Source organism: Psammomys obesus, unplaced genomic scaffold (assembly GCF_907164565.1).
Source record: "Psammomys obesus unplaced genomic scaffold, mPsaObe1.curated_primary_1811, whole genome shotgun sequence".
Taxonomy (NCBI): Eukaryota; Metazoa; Chordata; class Mammalia; order Rodentia; family Muridae; genus Psammomys; species Psammomys obesus.
The window spans coordinates 29,515,001-29,538,683 of NW_026596069.1; positions in this window are offsets into that span (position 1 = coordinate 29,515,001).

The following is a 23,683-nucleotide window of genomic DNA, read 5'->3' on the forward strand; positions in this document are numbered from 1 at the left end:
AAATCATTTTCCTCAGAGGCATCATTGCTTAAGTATGTTTTTTAAAAGACTTATATTTGCTGGTGGAAACTAGAAAATATCATCCTGAGTGAGGTAACCAAGAAGCAGAAAGACACATATGGTATACTCACTTAAAAACATACTAACACGAGAGGCAGGGCAAGATGGCAGCGCTGGGAAGACTCTCATTGTGAGCAGCAGCAGCAGCAGGATCAGCACAGTGACCAGCAATAAGAACTCGCGGCCATAAAACACAGTCATTGTGTTTCCCAGGTGAGAGGATACCCCACGGTGGGGGATTCAATCAGCTTTTAACTCACCTGGCAAAACCACTGAAGAGATCCCGGTTCTGCCAGACACATGGCTGCTGGCTGCCAGCCCCAGCCCCAGCCCCAGCCCCAGCCCAGAGCCACAAGCCAGTGTCGCTGGTCACAGTTCCAGACTGAACCGTGCGCACCACACTATCAGAGACTGGAATTTTCAGTCGAGAGATAACCCCACGGAACAAGAAACGATTGGGACCGACCTTAGGTCACCCAGACATCCCCTGGAAAAGACTCGGGTTCCACGGGCGCCCCAGGAGTCAGTCTGGAGCCAGAGCCGGGGACCCAGGCTCCGGCACAGAGCCCTGCCTGCCTGCGCACCTGATTTGCCACCTGAGATAGAACTGTGGGCACCAGGGCACCTGTGAATGAGTTTCACTGTCCGGTGCAAACACACAGGGAGGGAAACGGCTGGTCTGATCTCAGAGCACTCAGCCGACACTCCCAGCCCGAAAAGGTCTCTGGAAAATTACCCAGTTTAGGCAGACACCCAGGCTCCCAAAGGCTGGAAAGGCAGACCAAGGCAGTTTCTGCGCATCAGACAGCTGGCGGAGAGCAGTGTGCACCAGTGCAAAAAAAAGAGACTGGGAGTCCCTGTCTCTGGAGAATGCACAGGGAAGGAAGGAAACTGTACTGACTTAAATCACCCAATCCTTCCCTGGAAAAAGCTAGCAGACTGGTTGGGCCGAGCCGCCATCACTCAGCTGTGCTCCAGACAAAGGCACAAACAGTTGCTGCGTGCCAGATGTCCAACTGGGTCACAGCAGCTGATCATTGAATTTACAGCAAGAAACCCAGAAACAGGGCAGCTGTCCTCAGGACTTCCCTGAGTGAGAGGAGAACCCTCTCGACTAACAAAGATCACAGTTACCACTCAGGTCTCTATCCCTGAGGTGAGCAGCAGCAACTCCTGAAAAAACGCCAGCCATTCAGGGACTATACCTAAAAAGCTGAGAAGACTTCCTTCAGGAAAAAACCAGCTTTCTGCAAAGGGGATTCTTTCCACCACAGGATCCCCAGGAACCACCAGAAAATAACCCAAACACCTAAGATAGCCCAATGGGTAGAGGCCAGCATAAAAGCTCAAGCAACAAAAGACAGAGCAATATGACATCTCCAGAACCCAGTTACCAGGGGGCAAGTAGCCCTGGACACCCCAGCATAACTGAAATCCAAGAAGATGACCTAACAACTATGCTCATGAAGATGATAACATAGGAAACAAATAAGATAGGTAAAGACGTAGAGGAAGATAAACTCAAACAGAATATTGCCATCCGTAAAGAAATAGAGGAAGCTGCAGCCAAACAGTTTATGGCCTTATAAAGGAAATGCTTAAAGCACTGAATGAAATAAAAGAAACAGAGTTGAAGGAACTAAAAGAAAAACAGGAAAGTACAATCACACAGTTGAAGGAAGTAAACAAAACAACTCAAGACCTGAAGATAGAACTGGAAAAATTAAAGAAAACACAAATGGAGGAAATAATGGAGAGGAAGAATCTAGGGAAGAAAACAGGAACTACAGAGGTAAGCATAACCAACAGACTACAAGAGATGGAAGAAAGAATCTCAGGTGTAGAAGATACAATGGAAGAAATCGATGTATCTGTCAAAGAAAATGTTAAATCCAAAAAATTCCTGACACAGACTGTCCAAGAAATCCAAGACAATATGAAAAGAAAAACCTAAGAATAATAGGTATAGAAGAAAAAGAAGACTCCCTTCTCCAAAGCCCAGAAAATATTTTCAACAAAATCATTGAAGAAAATTCCCCAAGTTAAAGGAGAAGCCAATAAGAATACATGAGGCCTACAGAACACCCAACAAATTTGACCAGAAAAGAAAGTCCTCCCACCACATAATAATCAAAACAGTAAGTATACAGAACAAAGAATACTAAAAGCTTCAAGGGAAAAAGCACGAGTAACATATAATGGCAAAACCATTAGAGTCACACCTGACTTATCAACAGAGACTATGAAAGCCAGAAGGGCCTGGACATCTGGAGAACACAGATGTCAGCCCAGGCTACTATACCCTGCAAAACTCTCAGTCCTCATAGACGGAGAAAACAAGATATTCAATGACAAAAACAAATTTCAACAATACCTATAAACAAATCGGCATTACAGAAGACACTGGAAGGGACAATACAAGCCTAAAAAATTAGCTTCTGTCAAGAAAACACAGGAAATAATTAACCTTACTACAGTAAAACAATAAGCAACCAAGCACACAACCTTATGACCACAGCCAACATCAAAATCAAGGGATCTAACAGCCACTTGTCATTAATCTCTCTCAACATCAATGGACTCAACTCTCCAATGAAAAGAAACAGATTAACAGAATGGATACGTAAACAAAACCCAGCAATCTGTTGCATACAAGAAACACACCTAAGACACAAACATAGACATTACCTGAGGGTAAAGGGATGGAAGATGACTTTCCAAGCAAAAGGACCCAAGAAACAAGCAGGAGTAGCCATTCTAATATCTGATAAAATAGACTTTCAATCAAAATTAATAAAAAGAGATGGGGAAGGACACTTCATACTCATCAAAGGAAAATTCCACCAGGAAGACATCACAATCCTGAACTTCTATGCCCCAAATACAAGAGCACCCACATTTGTTAAAGAAACATTGATAAAATTTAAACCAAATATAGATCCCCACACATTAATAGTGGAAGACTTCAACATCCCACTCTCAACAAAAGACAGGTCAACAAAACAGAAATTAAACAAAGAAACAATGTCTCTGAAAGAGGTCATGAATCAAATGGACCTCACAGACATTTACAGAACTTTACACCCAAACACAAAAGAATTTACCTTCTTCTCAGCACCTCATGGAACCTTCTCCAAAATAGACCATATAGTTGGTCACAAAGCAAGACTCAACAGATACAAGATTTAAATAATCTCTTGTATCTTGTCTGGTCACCATGGAATAAAGCTGGACCTCAACAATAACAGAAATAGCAAAAAGCCTACACACACATGGAAATTGAACAACTTGTTACTAAATGACAGCTGGGTCAGAGAAGAAATAAAGAAAGAAATTAAAGTCTTTCTAGAAATCAATGAAAATGAAGACACAACATACCCAAAATTGTGGGACACAATGAAAGCAGTGCTAAGAGGAAAGCTCATAGCACTAAGTGCCTTCAAGAAGAAATTCGAGACAGTTCATTCAAGCAACTTAATGGCTCACTTGATTGGCCTGCTCTTTGATCACTTCCCCCTGAGGGGAGAGCAGCCTTACCAGGCCACAGTAGAGGACAATGCAGCCACTTTTGATGAGAACTGATAGACTAAGATCAGAAAGAGGAGGAGAACCTCCCCTATCAGTGGACTTGGGGAGTGGCATGCATGCAGAAAGGGGAGGGAGGGTGGGATCGGGAGGGGAGGAGGGAGGGGCTTATGGGGGGATACAAAATGAATAAAGCGTAATTAATAAAAAAAAAAAAAAAACCCTAGACAAAGAAGAAGCAGACATACAAAAACGAGTAGATGGCTGGAAATAATCAAACTCAGGGCTGGAAACAATCAATTGGAAACAAATAAAACAATTCAAAGAATCAATGAAACCAAGAGCTGGTTCTTTGAGAAAATCAACAAGATAGACAAACCCTTAGCCTAGCTAACTAAAAGGCAGAGAGACACCACCCAAATCAATAAAATCAGAAATGAAAAGGGGGACATAACTACAGACACTGAGGAAATCCAAACAATCATTAGGACTGACTTCAAAAGTCTATATGCCACAAAATTTGAAAATCTAAATGCAATGGACAATTTTCTTGATCAATTTGACTTATCAAACCTGAGTCAGGACCAGGTAAATCAATTAAATTGTCTTATATCCCCCAAAGAAATGGAAGTGGTTATCAAAAGTCTCCCATCCTAAAAAAGCCCAGGACCAGATGGATTCAGCCAGAATTCTAACAGACCTTCAAAGAAAAGCTAACTCCAATACTCTTCAAAATATTCCACAAAATAGAAACAGAAGGAACATTACCAAACTCATTCTATGAAGCCACAGTCACCTTGGTAACTAAACCTCACAAAGACTCAACAAAGAAAGAGAATTTCAGGCCAATCTCCCTTATGAACATTGGATGCAAAAATACTTAACAAAATACTTGCAAACCAAATCCAAGAACACATCAAAGATATTATCCACAATGACCAAGTAGGCTTCATCCCAGGTATGCAGGGGTGGTTCAATATACGGAAATCCATCAATGTGATCCACCATATTAACAAACTGAAAGAAGAAAAAAAAACACATGATAATCTTCCTAGATGCTGAAAAAGCATTTGACGAAATCCAACATCGATTCATGTTGAAAGTATTGGAGAGATCAGGAATACAAGGCACATATCTAAAGATAGTAAAGGCGATATACAGCAAACCTATAGCCAACATCAAACTAAACGGAGAGAAACTTAAAGCAATCCCTCTAAAATCAGGGACAAGACGAGGCTGCCCACTCTCTCCATATCTCTTCAACATAGTGCTGGAAATCCTTGTTAGAGCAATAAGACAGCTGAAGGAGATCAAGGGGATACAGATGGGAAAAGAAGAAGTCAAATTATCACTATTTGCAGATGATATGATAGTATTTCTGAGGGACCCCAAAAACTCTACCAGGGAACTCCTACAGCTGATAAACATCTTCAGCAAAGTGGCCGGATACCAAATTAACTCAAAAAATCAGTAGCACTCCTGTGTACAAAAGACAAAAGGGCTGAGAAAGAAATTAGGGAAACAACACCCTTCACAATAGCCACAAATGACATAAAGTACCTTGGTGTAACCCTAACCAAGCAAGTCAAAGACTTGTATGAAAAAAAAATTCAAGTCTCTGAAGAAAGAATTAGAAGAAGATATGAGAAGATGGAAATATCTCCCATGCTCATGGCTTGGCAGGATTAACATAGTAAAAATGGCCATCTTACCAAAAGCAATCTACAGATTTAATGCAATTCCCATCAAATTGCCAACACAATTCTTTACAGACCAGGAAAGAAAAATTCTCAACTTTGTATGGAATAACAAGAAACCTAGAATTGCTAAAACAACCTCTAAAACAAAAGATCTTCTGGAGGTATCTCCTTCCCTGATCTCAAGTTGTACTCTAGAGCGACAGTTATAAAAACTGCATGGTACTGGCAGAGAAACAGAATGGTGGATCAATGGAACTGAACAGAGGACCCAGAAATAAACCCACACACTTATGGACACCTAATCTTTGACAAAGATGCCAAAACCATACAATGGAAAAAAGATAGCATCCTCAACAAATGATGCTGGTCCAACTGGATGTCTACATGTAGAAAAATGCAAATAGATCCATACTTATCACCCTGCACAAAACTACAGTCCAAGTGGATCAAAGACCTCAACATAAAACCAGACACATTAAATCGGCTAGAAAAAAAAAGTGGGGAATACCCTAGAACTCATTGGTACAGGAGACAACTTCCTGAACAGAACACCAACAGCACAGGCTCTAAGAGCGACAATCAATAAATGGGACCTCATAAAATTGAAAAGCTTCTGCAAAGCAAAGGACACTGTCATCAAAACAAAGCGACTGTCTACAGATTGGGAAAGAATGTTCACCAACCCTTTATCTGACAGAGGACTCACATCCAGTATATATAAAGAACTAAAGAAGCTGAAAAAGCAGCAAAGTAAACCACTTAAGAAATGTGGAAGAGAGCTAAACAGAGAATTCTCTGTAGAGGTATATCGAATGGCAGAGAAGCACTTAAAGAAATGTTCAACCTCATTAGCCTTTAGGAAAATGCAAATCAAAAAATCCTGAGATTTCATCTTACACCCATCAGAATGGCCAAGATGAAAAACTCAAGGGACAACACATGCTGGAGAGGTTGTGGAGAAAGAGGAACCCTCCTCCCTGCTGGTGGGAATGTAAACCACTTGTACAACCACTCTGGAAATCAATCTGGTGCTTTCTCAGACAACTAGGTATAGCGCTTCCTCAAGATCCAGCCATACCACTCCTAGGCATACATCCAAAAGAGGCTCAAGTACACAAAAGGACATTTGCTCAACCATGTTTGTAGCTGCTTTATTTGTAATAGCCAGAAGCTGGAAACAGCCCAGATGCCCCTCAACTGAAGAATGGATGCAGAAATGTGGTACATCTATACAATGGATTATTACTCAGCAATGAAAAATAAGGAAATCATGAAATTTGCAGGTAAATGGTGGGACCTGGAAAGGATCATCCTGAGTGAGTTGTCCCAGAAGCAAAAAGACACACACGGTATATACTCACTTATATAAACATACAACATAGGATAAACCCACTAAAATCGGTACATCTAAACAAACTAAGCAAAAGAGAGGACCCTAACAAAAATGCTCAATCCCCATCATGAAAGGCAAAGAGGATGGCTATCAGAAGAAGAAGAAAACAAGAAACAACCTAGAAACCTGCTACAGAGGGCCTTTGAAAGCCAGAAGAAGAAAACAGGAAACAACCTAGGAACCTGCCACAGAGGGTACCTGAAAGCCTCTGCCCTGCAGACTATCAAAACAGATGCTGAGCCTGATGGCCAACTGGCGGGCAGAGTGAATAGAATTTAATGTAAGAAGTAGGAAATAGCAAGAGCTGGAGAGGACAGGAATTCCACAAGGAGAGCAACAGAACAAGAAAATTTGAACACAGGGAACTTCCCAAAGTCTCATACTCCAACCAAGGACTATTCATGGAGATAACCTAGAACCCCTGCACAGATGTAGCTCATGGCAGTTTAGTGTCCAAGTGGCTTACATAGTGATGGGAAGAGGGACTGCCCCTGACATAAACTGATTGGCCTGCTCTTTGATCACCTCCCCCTGATTCTTGATGTGATCTGATAGACTAAGATCAGAAGGAAGGAGAGGAGGACCTCTCCTATCAGTGGACTTGGAGAGGAGCATGCATGCAGAAAGGGGAGGAAGAGTGGGATTGGGAGGGGAGGAGGGTGGGCTTATGGGGGATACAAAATGAATAAAGTGTAATTAATAATAATAATAATAATAAAGAGAAAAAAACATACTAACACGTATTGTCCTAAAGAAGCTAAACAACAAGGAGGACCTTAGGGAAGATGCTTAATCCTCATTCAGAAGGGCAAACAAGATGGACATCAGAAGTAGAAGACAGGGAACAGGACAGGAGCCTTCCACAGGGGGTCTCTGAAACAATCAACCCACAGGGTTATCAAGGAGATACTGAGACTCATAGCCAAACTTTGAGCAGAGTGCCAGAATCCTTATGGAGGAAGAGGGAGATAGAAAGCCATGGAGATGATAGCAACTCCACAAGGAGAACAACAGAGCCAAAATACCTGGACCCAGGGGGCCCTGCAGAGACCAATACTCCAACCAAGAACCATCCATGCTCAGAGGAAGCCCATAGACTGTTCATTTTCCATGTGTGTTCCCTAGTAAGAGGTACAGGAGCTGTCTGACATGAACTCAGCGGCTGGCTCTTTGATCACCTCCCCATGAGGGGTGCAGCCTTTCCAGGCCACAGAGGAAGTTGATTCAGTCAGTGTTGATGAAACCTGATGATCTAGGATCAGATAGAAGGGGAGGAGATCCTCCCATATCATTCAGGGAGGGAGAGGGCATAAGAAGAGAAGAGAGAGGATGGGTGGGACTGGGAGAAAATGAGGGAGGGGGCTCTATCAGGGATCCAAAGTGAATAAATTGTAATAAATAAACAATTAATTTTTTAAAATAAATACATTTATTCATTAAAGAAGTAAGAATGAATTAATTATTATAGAATGAAGAATATTAATTAATACTATACTTGGGGCATCACAAGCATTCATTACCTATGTTTTATTTGTAAATTTGTAGGAAAATATTTCCAAATTAATTGTTATAAATACATGTCTCCCTGACTTACAGAAGCGTTTTCCCCACTGCCCACTGAGAATAAATGAACAGTTAGGCACAGTGGTGCACATCTGTATTCCAGCATTTGGAGAGGCAGAGTCAAGAACAGCCTGGTCTACAAAGCAAATCCAACACAGCCAAGGCTACACAGAGAAACCCTATCTCACAAAACAAACAAAAGACAGAGAGAGAGAGAGAATGAGAGGACAGAGACACACAAAGAGAGAGTTTAAGTGAAAAATTGAAGTTGTTTATGGATTTACATTTTATAGTATTAAATATTTGTGCTACACTATATACATTAGCTGTTATTTACTGGAATCTAATAAGAGATCTAATAAGTTCATTCATCTGAACTTAATTGTTTTACTTTTAATAAAACACTACCCCATTCCTTAATGATAATGATTTAAGAGGACGGGAACTTTTTACATGGGCAAGCATACTTGCATGCTGGGAATAAACGTTTTAAAAGAGAGGAAGCTAAAATTGCTTTAATGATAATTCACCATATAGTCTAGGGAACATAAAGATTTTATGGTTAATATGTTATTTCAATGTAATAAATAAAATTTAAAGAATCACTGGAACCTGAAAATCATCATACTTTTTTTTTTTTTTTGAGACAGATTTTTCTGTGTAGCCCTGGCTGTCCTGTTCTCACTTTTTAGACCAGGTTAACCTCAAACTCACAGAGATCTACCTTCCTCGCCTTCCAAGTGCTGAGATTACAGGCATGCTCTACCACTATACCTGGCTTGAAAATCATTTTCTAACCCTCACACAGACAAAATATACATGCAAGCAAAACACCAATGCAAATGAGATAAAAATAAATAAAATTTATAAAAAGAATCCAATGGTGACATAAATAAATGAATTTTATTTATTTTTACCTCATTTGCATTGCTGTTTTGCTTGCATGTGTGTTTTGTCTGTGTGAGGGTGTTGGAGACTGTGAAACCCGAGTTACAGACAGTTGTGGGTTGCCAGGTGGGTGCTGGGAACTGAGTCCAGGTCCCCTGAAAAAGCAACCAATGCTCTTCATCATTGAGCCACCTCTCCAGCCCTGATTCCTTTATTTTCTCTGTACCAACTCCTAACCAGTTGTCAGAATCTAAGGGTTTTTAAAAACTCTTTGTTTTCCTTTTGACCACAGTCATCATTACATCCTGCTTACTTTAATTTGTAACCATCTCTGAAATTAAATATTTCTTGGACCATTATAGACATTATCTAACTCCATGTCCTTACTAATCACATGTGGGTCATTATGATCATCATGTGCTGGTGTCCAATATTAACATCCAAGTCATTTTTCATGGTTCCCTACATTCTACACACACACACACACACACACACACACACACACACACAAACCACATTACACCATACTACACTACACTTATGTAAACTTGTTTCTTAATATTACTATGAATAAAATCTAAATATCATTATTATTCAGATCTTTCCAGTTCTCAAGACTAACTCTTTTCTCCCTAACTCTGACTACTCTCAAACTCCTTACATCTTTTGTAATAGGGCACAAATTTTAACCTTTCCAAGTCTTTGCAAATGCTAGTATGTTTACTTTACTTGGCCTCTTTTTCAGTACATGACTAATTACAAGGCATTCTTCACAATATTTCTGTTTCATCATTCTTAAAATGCTCTATCCAATTTCCTTGGACTGTGTCAGAATATGGCTGAGTGCATCTATCTCTGTTCATTAGACTCTTTGGAGCACCAGTGCTCCAAAGTTCATTACATCTTTTGAACTCTGGGTGTTAACAGAGAAGTAATTAAAAACACTTAAACACTGATGCATGAGTTTAAACATAAATTACATAATTTAATTATTTAATTACTAATGCTAAAAAGAGACAAAAACATTTAGGTACTTTCAATGTCTGGGTCTCCTCCTCTTGGTGGGCTGCTGGCTACCAGCCCACAAGGGCAGGAAGGAGCAAAGGCTGGGCTCCGGGCTTAGAAAGCTGTGAGAACCATGAAATATCACCTGGGTAAGCTGTCTGGGAAGCAATCAGCTTTATTCCAAGGGTAAGGGGACTATACAGAGAAAGGGAAACAGCTAGGAGGTACTCTGGTAGGTGTTTACAGTATACACCATTTGTGTTAAACAGCAGGGTGCAGGTCATAGAACCTAATTAGGCTCAGAGAGGGGAAAGCTAGCAGGGAATTGTGCCAAAGGCCGTGTACTGTATATGGTTAGAAGTATGCCTAAAGACACTGTCCAGATGAGGTCAGGCAGAGAGTAGGAGGCCCAGCTGTGGAAAGGGAGTCCTCCATCTAGCTCAGAAAGGCTATCTGGACTAGTAGAACTGCAACCTCAAACAGCAAGGTCCTCCAACGCAATTTCTTTCTTTCTAGAATAGTTCTTTTAAATAGCTCAGTTATGCAAAGAAACAGCAGAAAATAAGATTGACAAAATTTTAATTTTTTATGTTTCTACCTCGTAGAAAAATAACCTTATATTTCCATTTGATATTCTATGGAAAATCACATTTGTCTAAGAGTTCTATCATTACTTTTTTCCTAAGACTACTGCATTAATTCTTTGTGAAACAGTTTGAAAAATTTTGGCCCATCTCTAAGTTTTCAGAAAATTAATAGTTTAGATGCACATATCATTTGTAAATGAAATAAAGTTTGTTGAAAATACACCATGGAAGCAGAAGAGGCACTATTTCAAAAGACAAAAGATATCAGTGAAAGAGTAGAAATAAAGATAAGAAAAGAAAATAGGTATGGGTAGTGGAGAATATGAATAATGTATATGGCACACATATAACGATATGTCATAATAAAACACAATTTCAATTTATTGTTGAGAATTTTATATACCTTGTAATATAATTTGATTTTTAATATAATTTGATTAGATCTACTCCTCAGTATTTCCCATCCACTTATCATTTTCACATTACTTCCACCATTTTCCCATTTTCCTGTGATCAATTTTTTATTAATGCACTACCTAATATGCTAAGAACATTATGTACTCTTTTTAGATAAACTTAGTGTTTGTAATAGGTTAATGGGTATGTGGCCATCCAGTGGATCATGGGCAGCCTATTTCAGGTCACCTCCCTGGTACCCTTCCCAGCCCCAAAGTGATGAGTTTATGCTAGCTCCTCACCTAGGGTTTGGGCTTTCTGGAACTCTTGGGTCTTTAGATGTCTTTGCTGCCTGTTGGTATGGGCAAGAAGTTATGCAGTTATGAGTTTATGTGAGAAATGCCTTGTATTTTTTGGAAAATACTGTTTAATAGCTGTGTTCTACTATATCTGAGTCTTTACAATTTTCTGTCTACTTCTCATGTAATGATGCTTGAAATATTTTTAATTAATTAATTGCAATTAATTAATTATAATTTATTCACTTTGAATCCCCACTGCAGCTCCCTCCCTTATCTCCTTCTAGTTCCACCCACCCTCCTTCTTCTCCCCCTATGCCCTCTCCCTAGTCCCCTGATAGGGGAGGACCTCCTCTCCTTCTGTCTGATCCTAGCCTATCAAGTCTCATCAAAGCTGGCTGCATCATCTTTCTCTTTGGCCTGGCAAGGCTGCATCTCCCCAGGGGGAGGTGATCAAAGAGCTGGCCAATAAGTTCATGTCAGAGACAGCCCCTGTATCTCTTGCTAGGGAACCCACTTGGAAACTGAGTGACTTATAGGCTTCCTCTGAACAGGCGGTCTAGGTCCTCTCAATGCATGGTCCTTTGTTGGAGTATTGGTCTCTGCAGGCCTCCTTGGGCACAGGTATTTTGGCTCTGTTGTTCTCCTTGTGGAACTCCTGTTCCCTTCAGCTCTTTCTATCTCCTTTTACCATAAGGTTTCAGGCACTCTGCCCAAAATTTAGCTGTGATTCTCAGCATCATCTTTGATACCCTGGTGGGTAGAGTCAGAGGTCCTATGTGGACAGGCTCCTGTCCTGTTCCTTGTCTTCTCCTGTTTCCAATGTCTATCCTGTTTGAAACTTAAGGAGATAGGATGTGATATAGATGTTTCATTTAAGACTAGACACTCCACAGTTGAAACTCATTTTCTACATTTCAGATTTTCAAGGCAAATATTATAATATATGATAGACTGTAAAATATTTCAGTCATCTTCACTGTGAATATTTATTCTCCAAAGTATTTCGCTCCAAATTGTGGTATTGTCTATATATGTTAGTTCTTTGATTCACTTACTATTCATTGTTTATTTTTGTGGATTATCAAGAATTATTATATTGGGTTTTACAGAAGAAATTATCTCTCCCTACTTCTACTGCTAAATTATTTTTAAAGTGCACTGAATTTTACTTTTGCATATGGAGTATATACACAAGTTTGATAGAAAAATGGAAAATTTTTACTCCTTAAAATCTCTTCTTGCTTTCTCCTTCTGGGCTACCTTACTCAGAATAATCTTTTCTAGATTCCATCATTTGCCTGAAAATTTCATGATTTCCTTGTTTTTAATTGCTAAGTAGTATTCCATTGTGCAAAAGTACCACAATTTCTGTTTCCATTCCTCAGTCGAGGGACATCTGGGTTCTTTCCAGGTTCTGGCTATTATAAATAAAACTGCTACAAACATAGTTGAGCAAATGTCCTTGTTGTGTACTTGAGCATCTTTTGGATATATGCCTATGAGCGGTATAGATGGATCTTGAGGAAGCGCTATTCCTAATTGTCTGAGAAAGCTCCAGATTGATTTCCAAAGTGGTTGTACCAGTTTACAGTCCCACCAGCAATGGAGGAGGGATCCCCTTTCTCTATAATCTCTCCAGCATGTGTTGTCATTTGAGTTTTTTATTTTAGCCATTTTGAGGGGTTTAAGGTGAAATCTCAGGGTCATTTTGGTTTGCATTTCTCTGATGGCTAAGAACATTGAGCATCTCTTTGTTTTTCTGCCATTCGATATTCCTCTATTGAGAATTCTCTGTTTAGCTCCGTACCCTATTTTTTAATTGGATTGCTTGATTTATTGCTTTTTAACTTCTTGAGTATATATGTGTGTGTGTGTGTGTGTATATATATATATATGTGTGTGTGTGTGTGTGTGTGTGTGTGTACATATATTCTGGATATCAGCTATCAGCCCTCTGTCAGATATAGGTTTGGTAAAGATCCTTTCCCAGTCTGTGGGCTGTTGTTATGATAAACACACTGAAATCTATGCACCTAAAGAAGATAAACAAGAAAGAGGACCCAGGGTAAGATGATCAATCCCCACTTAGAAAGAGAAATAGAAGAGACATTGGAAATAGGAGAAAACAAGTAACAGGACAGGAGCTTACCATAGAGGGCCTCTGAAACTCTACCTAGCACTATATCAAAGCAGATACTGAGATTCATAAACAAACCTTCAGCAGAGGGCAGGGAATCATATGAAAGAAGGGGGAGTTAGTATGACGTGGAGATGATATGAGCTCCACAAGGACCAAATATATCTGGCCACAGGGGTCTTTTATGAGACTGTTTCTCTAACCAAGGACCATGTATGGATATAACCTAGAACCTCTGCTCAGATGTAGCCCATGGTAGCTCAGTATCCAAGTGGATTTATCCTAGTAAGGGGAACAGTGACTATTTCTGACATGAACTCAATGGCTGACTCTTTGACTCCCTGTCCCCCCAAGGGAGGAACAGATCTGCTAGGCCACAGAGGACTTTACAGCCAGTCCCAAAGATACCTGATAAACCAGGGTCAGATGAAAGGAGAAGAAGTCCTCTTCTATCAGTGGACTTGGAAAAGGGCAGGGGGAGATGAGAGAGAGAGAGCATCGGATTGGGAGGAAATTAGGGAGTGGGATACAGCTGGGATACAAAGTTAATAAAATGTAACTAATATTAAAAAAGGAAAAAAATCTCTTCATGCATTAAATATCAGAGTAAGGAATAGAACATACTCAATGTGAGTTAGACAGATAAGAATATAATCCAGGGAGGCTGGGCAAGATGGCAGCGCCAGGAGGACTCTCATTATGAGGAACAGCACAGCAGGATTGTCACAGTGACCAGCAATCAGAACTCGTGGTTATAAAACACAAGTGATTGTGTTTCACAGGTGAGAGGATACCCCACTGTGGGGGATTCAATCAGCTTTAACTCACCCGGTGAAACCTCGGAAGAGATCCTGGTTCCACCAGGCGCTTGGTCGCCAGCCCAGAGCTACATGCCAGCGTGATCTGGTCACTGTCCCAGACTGAACTGTGGGCCCACAACACCACAGACTGGATTTTCCAGTCAAGAGATAACCCCATGGAGCAGGAAACAATTGGGACCGACATTAGGTCACCCAGACATCCCCTGGAAAAGACTCAAGTTCTGTGGGCACCCCAGGAGCCAGCCCAGAGCCAGAGCCAGGGACCCAGGCGCCTGCACAGAGCCCTGCCTGCCTGCGCACCTGATTCGCTGCCTCAGATAGAACTGTGGGCCCCAGGGCCCCAGGGCACCAGGGCACCAGAGACTGCGTTTCACTGTCCGGTGCAAACCCACAGGGAGGGAAACAGCTGGTCTGATCTCAGAGCATTCAGTCGACACCCCCACCCCGAGAAGGTCTCGAGAAAATTAGCCAGTTTAGGCAGCTGCCAGGGCTCCGAATGGTCAGAAAGGTGGAGCCACAGGTGGGCATCTGTGCCTGTGGGTTCTACTCGCCACCCCAGACAGAACAGTGGTCCCCAAAGCAAAGACGGGGTGTCTCTGGCAGGAGGAAACCCCCAGTGGAGGGGATCATCAGGTCTAAGGCTCAGGACACCCAGCACCAAAAGTCTTCCTGGGTTTACGCAGACTCTCGGCTCTAATGCAGGCAGGAGCACTGTGCTCAGCCACCATTATTGAGTTCCCCTAGGGCATTGGGACACACAGCTGCATCCTCAGACCTACAAAAGCCAGAGAGCCATTACAGCAGCCCTCAGATACTGTGCCAAGGATCAACCAGTTATCCCTAGGTAGACTGACAAAACTGTAAGAATCCCTGCTCCTTCAAGAGGGCTACACCCACAGCATCTTGACCAGAGCGGTCCAGACAGGGACACACAGCTTCTGGTCCAGAGTGAGGCACCCAGTCTCCAGACCAGAGTAGCCCCCCCCCAGGTGCCAACTCAACCTAGGTGCACATTCTCCAGGCCCAGAGAGGAACACTCAGCCTCTGGCCCAGAGACATGGTAGGCACACCTCTCAATTTCCTGGACAGAACTGTGTGCTCCAGGATAACAGACTGAGTATTCCTGTTGGGAAAAAAACCCCACAGCTAGGGAATCAGCAGGTTCTACAAGAGGACTGTACCTGGAAATTTAGTGAGCAGCAGCACAATAAATTTATAACGAGAAACCCAGCAGTGGGGCAGCTGTCTTGAGAACTTCTATGGGTGAGATCCCACCCTGCCTAACAAAGACCACAGCTACTACTCAGGGCTATAAACCTGAGGTGAGCAGTGGCAATTCCTGAGAAACACTGGCCATACAGTGACCATAACCAAAAAGCAGAGGAGGACTCCTTCAGGAAAAATCATATTCTGGCCAAGGGGATTGTCCCTACCTCAGGACTCCAGGAAGCACAGAAACTAACAGCCAACACCTAAATCAGCCCAATGGGTAGAGGTCAGCGTAAAAGCTCAACCAACAAAAGACAGAGCAATATGGCATCTCCAGAACCCAGCCATCCAGGAGGGAACAGCCCTGGACAACAACGCAGCATAATGGAAAATCAATAAGATGACCTTACATCTATGCTGATGAAAACGATAATAGAGGAAACAAATAAAATATGTAAAGAATTAGAGGAAGATAAAACCAAACAGATCATGGCTATCCGTAAAGAAATGGAGGAAGTTAAAAATAAGCAGTGCCTTCAAGAATAAATTCGAGACAGCTCATTCAAGCAACTTAATGGCTCACTTAAAAACCCTAGAAAAAGAAGAAGCAGACATACAAAAACGAGTAGATGGCTGGAAATTATCAAAGTCAGGGCTGAAATCAATCAATTAGAAACAAATAAAACAATTCAAAGAATCAATGAAACCAAGAGCTGGTTCTTTGAGAAAATCAACAAGATCGACAAACCCTTAGCCAAGCTAACTAAAAGGCAGAGAGACACCACCCAAATCAACAAAATCAGAAATGAAAAGGGGGACATAACTACAGACACTGAAGAAATCCAAACAATCATTAGGACTTACTTCAAAAGTCTATACTCAACAAAATTTGAAAATCTAAATGAAATGGACAATTTTCTTGATCAATTTGATTTACCAAAGCTGAATCAGGACCAGGTAAATCAATTAAATACTCGTATATCCCCCAAAGAAATAGAAGCAGTCATCAAAAGTCTCCCATCCAATAAAAGCCCAGGACCAGATGGCTTCAGCGCAGAATTCTACCAGACCTTCAAAGAAGAGCTAACTCCAATTCTCTTCAAACTATTCTACAAAATAGAAACAAAAGGAACGTTACCAAACTCATTCTATGAAGCCACAGTCACCATGGTACCTAAACCTCACAAAGACTCAACAAAGAAAGAGAATTTCAGGCCAATCTCCCTTATGAACATTGATGCAAAAATACTTAACAAAATACTTGCAAACCGAATACAAGAACACATCAAAGATATCATCCACTATGACCAAGTAGGCTTCATCCCAGGTATGCAGGGGTGGTTCAATATATGGAAATCCATCAATGTGATCCACCATATTAACAAACTGAAAGAAAAAAAAAAAACACATGATAATCTCCCTAGATGCTGAAAAAGCATTTGACAAAATCCAACATCCACTCATGTTTAAAGTACTGGAGAGATCAGGGATACAAGGCACACATCTAAACATAGTAAAGGTGATATACAGCAAGCTTATAGCCAACAGCCAACATCAAACTGAACAGAGAGAAACTTAAAGCAATCCCACTGAAATCAGGGATAAGAAAAGGCTAACCACTCTCTCCATATCTCGTCAACATAGTGCTGGAAGTCCTTGGTAGAGCAATAAGACAGTTGAAGGAGATCAAGGGGATACAGATGGGAAAGGAAGAAATCAAATTATCACTATTTGCAGATGATATGACAGTATACATGAGTGACGCCAAAAACTCTGCCAGGGAACTCCTACAGCTGATAAACACCTTCAGCAAAGTGGCCGGATACAAAATTAACTCAAAATAATCAGTAGCACTCCTGTATTCAAAAGGCAAAAGGGCTGAGAAAGAAATTAGAGAAACAACACCATTCACAATAGCCACAAATGACATAAAGTACCTTGGTGTAACCCTAACCAAGCAAGTCAAAGTCTTGTATGAAAAAAATTTCAAGTCTCTGAAGAAAGAATTAGAGGAAGATATGAGAAGATGGAAAGATCTCCCATGCTCATGGCTTGGCAGGATTAACATAATAAAAATGGCCATTTTACCAAAAGCAATCTACAGATTTAATGTAATTCCAATCAAATTGCCAACACAATTCTTTACAGACCTGGAAAGAAAAATTCTCAAATTCGTATGGAATAACAAGAAACCGAGAATTGCTAAAACAATCCTCTACAATAAAAGATCTTCTGGAGGTATCTCAATCCCTGATCTCAAGCTGTACTATAGAGCAACAGTTATAAAAACTGCATGGTACTGGCAGAGAAACAGAATGGAGCATAATGGAATTGAACAGAAGACCCAGAAATAAACCCACACACTTATGGACACCTGATTTTTGACAAAGATGCCAAAACCATACAATGAAAAAAAGATAGCATCTTCAACTAATGGTGCTGGTCCAACTGAATGTCTACATGTAGAAAAATGCAAATAGATCCATACTTATCACCCTGCACAAAACTGAAGTCCAAGTGGATCAAAGACCTCAACATAAAACCAGACACATTAAATCGGCTAGAAAAAAAAGTGGGAATACCCTAGAACTCATTGGTACAGGAGAAAACTTCCTGAACAGAACACCAACAGCACAGGCTCTAAGAGCAACAATCAATAAATGGGACCTCATGAAACTGAAAAGCTTCTGTAAAGCAAAGAACACCGTCATCAAAACAAAGCGACTGCCTACAGATTGGGAAAGAATCATCACCATCCCTTTATCTGACAGAGGACTCACATCCAGTATATATAAAGAACTAAAGAAGCTGAAAAGCAGCAAAACAAGTAATCCACTTAAAAAATGGGGAACAGAGCTAAAGAGAGAACTCTCTGTAGAGGAATATCGAATGGCAGAGAAGCACTTAAAGAAATGCTCAACCTCATTAGCCATTAGGGAAATGCAAATCAAAACAACCCTGATATTTCACCTTACACCCATCAGAATGGCCAAGATGAAAAACTCAAGGGACAACACATGCTGGAGAGGTTGTGGAGAGAGGGGAACCCTTCTCCACTGCTGGTGGGAATGTAAACTTGTACAACCATTCTGGAAATCAATCTGGCGCTTTCTGCGCTTGAGGGAGGAATAGGGCTCTCTCAAGATCCAGCCATACCACTCCTAGGCATATACCCAAAAGAGGCTCAAGTACACAAAAAGGACATTTGCTCAACCACGTTTGTAACAGCTTTATTTGTAATAGCCAGAAGCTGGAAACAGCCCAGATGCCCCTCAACTGAAGAATGGATGCAGAAACTGTGGTAATCTATAAAATGGAGTATTACTCAGCAATGTAAAATAAAGAAATCATGAAATTTGCAGGTAAATGGTGGGACCTGGAAAGGATCATCCTGAGTGAGTTGTCTCAGAAGCAAAAAGACATGCATGGTATATACTCACTCATATAAACATACAACATAGAATAAACCCACTAAAATCTGTACATCTAAAGAAACTAAGCAAGAGAGAGGACCCTAACTAAAATGTTCAATCCCCATCCTGAAAGGCAAAGAGGATGGACATCAGAAGAAAAAGAAAATTAGGAAACTGCTCCTGAGGGCCTCTGAAAGCCAGAAGAAAACAGGAAACAACCTTGGAACCTGACACAGAGGGCCTCTGAAAGCCTCTGCAGTATAGACTGTCAAAGCAGATGCTGAGCCTGATGGCCAACTGATGAGCAGAGTGAATGGAATTTTATGTAAGAAGTGGGAAATAGTAAGAGCTGGAGGGGATGGGAACTCCACAAGGAGAGCAACAGAACGAGATAATTTGAACACAGGGAACTTCCCAGAGACTCATACTCCAACCAAGGACTATTCATGGAGATAACCTAGAACCCCTGCACAGATGTAGCCCATGGCAGTTCAGTGTCCAAGTGGGTTACATAGTAATGGGAAGAGGGACTGCCTCTGACATAATCTGATTGGCCTGCTCATTGATCACCTCCCCCTGAGGGGGGAGCAGCCTTACCAGGCCACAGTAGAGGACTTACAGCCTTTTGATGAGAACTGATAGACTAAGATCAGAAAGGAGAGGAGAACCTCCCCTATCAGTGGACTTGGGGAGTGGCATGCATGCAGAAAGGGGAGGGAGGGTGGGATCGGGAGGGGAAGATGGAGGGGCTTATGGGGGGATACAAAATAAATAAAGTGTAATTAATAATATAAATAAATAAATAAATAAATAAATAAATAGATAAATAAATAAATAAAGATGAAAAAAAAAAGAATATAATCCAGGCAATTAGTTACTTACAAAATACATTGGAAGGAAGAGGGAAATAACCTATAAATTGTACTTATGGAATAACTGAGAAATTAACAGAGCTAATGTGGCAGAGATCAACTGCCTCTTAGATCATTACTCGGATTATTGAGTCATAAGGCACCCTGCCCTTCTGCAATCAAGAAATATGAAACTTCCTTTAAGCGACATCAACTGCATTTTGGTTCCTCTTTGTGTTTTAACAAAGAGGCACCATTAACAGAGATAAGAAATGAATTCTTATTGCTCTCCTGATTCACCTACCTCTCAAGATATCAAGTAAGGGAGAAAATAGAACAAGAAAGAAAACATTAAGAAAAAAGGAAAAGTTATAAATAAGTTTTTGTAAAAGACCTTGAGCTAGCCAACCTTAGTTGGCTACTTTATTTATTCAAACTTTATTCACTCTGTACCCATTTCCTGTTCCCTTCACCTAGCACATCACCTCAGCTGGCCAACTTTTTATTTATTTTATAGGAAAATAATTTTTCTTTCTTATAACATATGATCGTCTTTATTCTTGTAAAATCTACATTGTGATGCCTTCTAATAATTCTATCTGACAATTCCTAGAGAAACATTCAAGAAATATTAGAAACAGTCCATTCTGCAATACAGTAGTAATCTCAGTTTGTATAAATATTGAAAAATAATCAGAGCAGTTGAATGTGACTTGCTTGGCTTGTTTTCTTTATAGTTTCTTTATTTTTTGTTCTTTTCTGTTTTAATTCTTTTTTAAATCTATATTTCAGATATACAGAAAAGCTCTAATATCAAGAGGGAAGAATTTATATCTTTCTCATGGAAGTACCATGAATCTGAGTACTGAGTATCTTAAAACAAGAAATGAATGTGGCCAAAAGCAAAATCCTAAACTTATTCCTTCTTAGATTTTATTTCTAACTTTATGGAAGATAATTGTATGGTTCACAGGTATAATCTATGCAGATTCACTTGAAACCAAGCTCAGCTATACAGCATACTTTTCAATTCTTTCCAACAGACATTGTTTAGAATTCTGCATTTATATTTTACTCTAGTAATTCTTTGACACATTATGATTAGCTTTTTCAGCATGTACAGATCTAATTTTAATTTAAAATTTGAAGGACATGAAGAATAGAATGGAAAGGATGTAAAAGAACACAGTCATCAAAGGACCTTAGGCAAAAAAAATTCCATCTCCAAAGGAAGAGGCAGAAGGGATAAGAAGGAAGTTTGTTACAAAAATCAATAGAATCCACACATCTTGTGATATTCTCATTTCATTTTTTAGGACATAGGTCACTCTTATCTGTTGTATTTCAATGTAACTTTCAAATAAGAAACTGATGAGGTAAATTAAATCAAATTATACAGCTACATCAGTTTCTATGTCAGAGCCATAATACTGCCTTAGCAGAAAGTAGTAGCGCCTTGGTGTTCTGTGTCTTTTTTGTCTCACTTCAGATATTTTCTTTTTTGTTAGTCTCCAAAACACAAGCTTTGATGATCCAACTCAAAAGCAGAATTATCAGTACCATAGAAATGTCCTACTGCAATGTCCTCTTGGTCACTATTACTTTGCCTTAAATAGACCCTTCCCTCCATGTGATCACATAATGTGAGATTATAAAAGAAGACACCTCCAGAGTGCCTTCTGTGGTCATGCTGTGTTACATATTCCAAAGTGAACACTTCTAATAAACACTGGTATGAAACACTGAATCAGGGTTTGGTGTAGAAAATAAAAGCCATGTTTCTTTTCTATTTTAAAACTATTCATTGCTGGTCACTTATAATTAAAACTTAAAACAGATAATAGAGTAAGTGATGAGACTCACAATATTCAATGTTTCAGCTTCCTATATAGCTGGCAGTACAAGTGTGTGTGTGCTTAACCCTATCTGCAACCAATTTTACAGTGACAGGCTCCTTTTTTCACATATCACATATTCTCATTTTCATAGTTGAAACTCCATAATTCTAAAATTGTGAGTAGAGACTTTCCGGATAGTTATTGCTGAATGTGTGTTAGAGTCACGGAAGAATAACACTCATCCTCTCTTCACCATCCAACACCCATTGTGCTCTCAGTGAGGCTGTATCAAGTGCTGTTCATTGAATTCTCTAGTAACCGATACAGTTGATACAGTTATTCTTTCTATGGTAGAGACTGCTTTAATGTCTGTGCCTGTTGCTTAGATATTGTCCCCTTTTGAAGTGTGTTCTTTCAGCCTCTTAGACCCTTTCTGATGTTTATGTGAATGGAAAAAATATAATAACTATTTAATAAAAATTCCAAATCTGCCTAAAAACAATTCCGCAAATGTATGTAGAAGTTTATGTCAATTTTAACAAGAGAATAAAAGGTGAGTTTCAATCATTGTATCATATGACATTTGTTTTCTAGTAATGGCAATACCACTAAAAGATTTACTTCACTAAATACATACACAGAAACCATGTAAGCTCAGTGAATTTCCAAATTTTTCAACTGTAATGTGGATTCTGAGGTGGATGGTATTGAAACTATATTTAATGACTTATCCCAATAAATAAACCAATAAGCAAACTTAATTTAGGACATAACTCAAGTTATTAGTATAAAACCCAAGTTATTAACACAAAAAAATGAAGAGTATTACTGTAAATGACAGATGTCAAAAGGATAAGTGCTAAGAAAAGTGCTTGTATTGGAATGAACGTGTATAGAACCCAGGAAACTAGAAAGTGGGCCATGATAGGGAAAGAAAGATTACTCAAAACAGAACAGTATTAGAAAACATGTGATACTAAAGAAAGGGTTTGTAGGAGTGAAAATGTTTCAGAGATGGTAGGTAAACAGGGGAGAGAAGGGATTGGAAGGTACAGTCATTATGAAATATATATGAAAAGATAATATTAACTGGCCACTGAGGAGGAACCTGTAAATGAAGGAGAAGCAAGCCTACTATCAGGATAGCTAACTGATTTCTGGTTGGATTTGATGTATGCCCCACTGGAGGAAATTCACAGCAGGTGCTATAAATTAGTCAAAACCCCACTACTGGGAGGTCAAGGACTCTGCTGAGGAAGTTACTGCTTGTTATTGCTTTACTAAGTAGACATGATGTACCTTTCAAATTCCTTCCTAAATAAATAAAATATTTGTACCAATAGAATAATGCTTTTCTCATCTTTGGTTAGAGAAGTTTCTTTTTGCAGTGGCCAGAGATTGCAGAGACTCAGTCCTGGCCAGAAACAAATAATTGTTCAATGTCCATCTATAAATGGAACATCTATAACACCTCCTCCAAAGCTGAGGGACCATCATGAACCAAAGACTACAAAAAGGTAAATGCTGGAGTAGAGGAACAAGCATTATGTAACACTCAATTCAGAACATAGCATAGCTGCTATACTCTTGAACTGTTTGCAGATGGAGTTATCCTTATAAGATCTTCACAGGATTAGACAAATACACATGCTGTCACGGAAGTGAGAGGGCTCATGCTTCCATGCCCTTCATGATTTATATGCATATAACAGGTGATGGAGGAAGAGAGGACCTCATTTATAGTAGTGTTCACTGATAAGTTTCATATGATCCTATAAACTAACTCCCACCCATGCTTCTGTAAACAACTTTAATGAAACATCTTGGGTCACTAAAAAGGACAATAAATAGCACAATGTCTACATAAAAAGAGAAAGGGCATTAACTTGGGTGGTACTGGGACACGAGAAGGTAATGGTGGTGGATACAAATGAAGTATGTTGTATAATTATTTGAAAATGTCATAGTGAAACTCTTCATTATATTCTACTATGT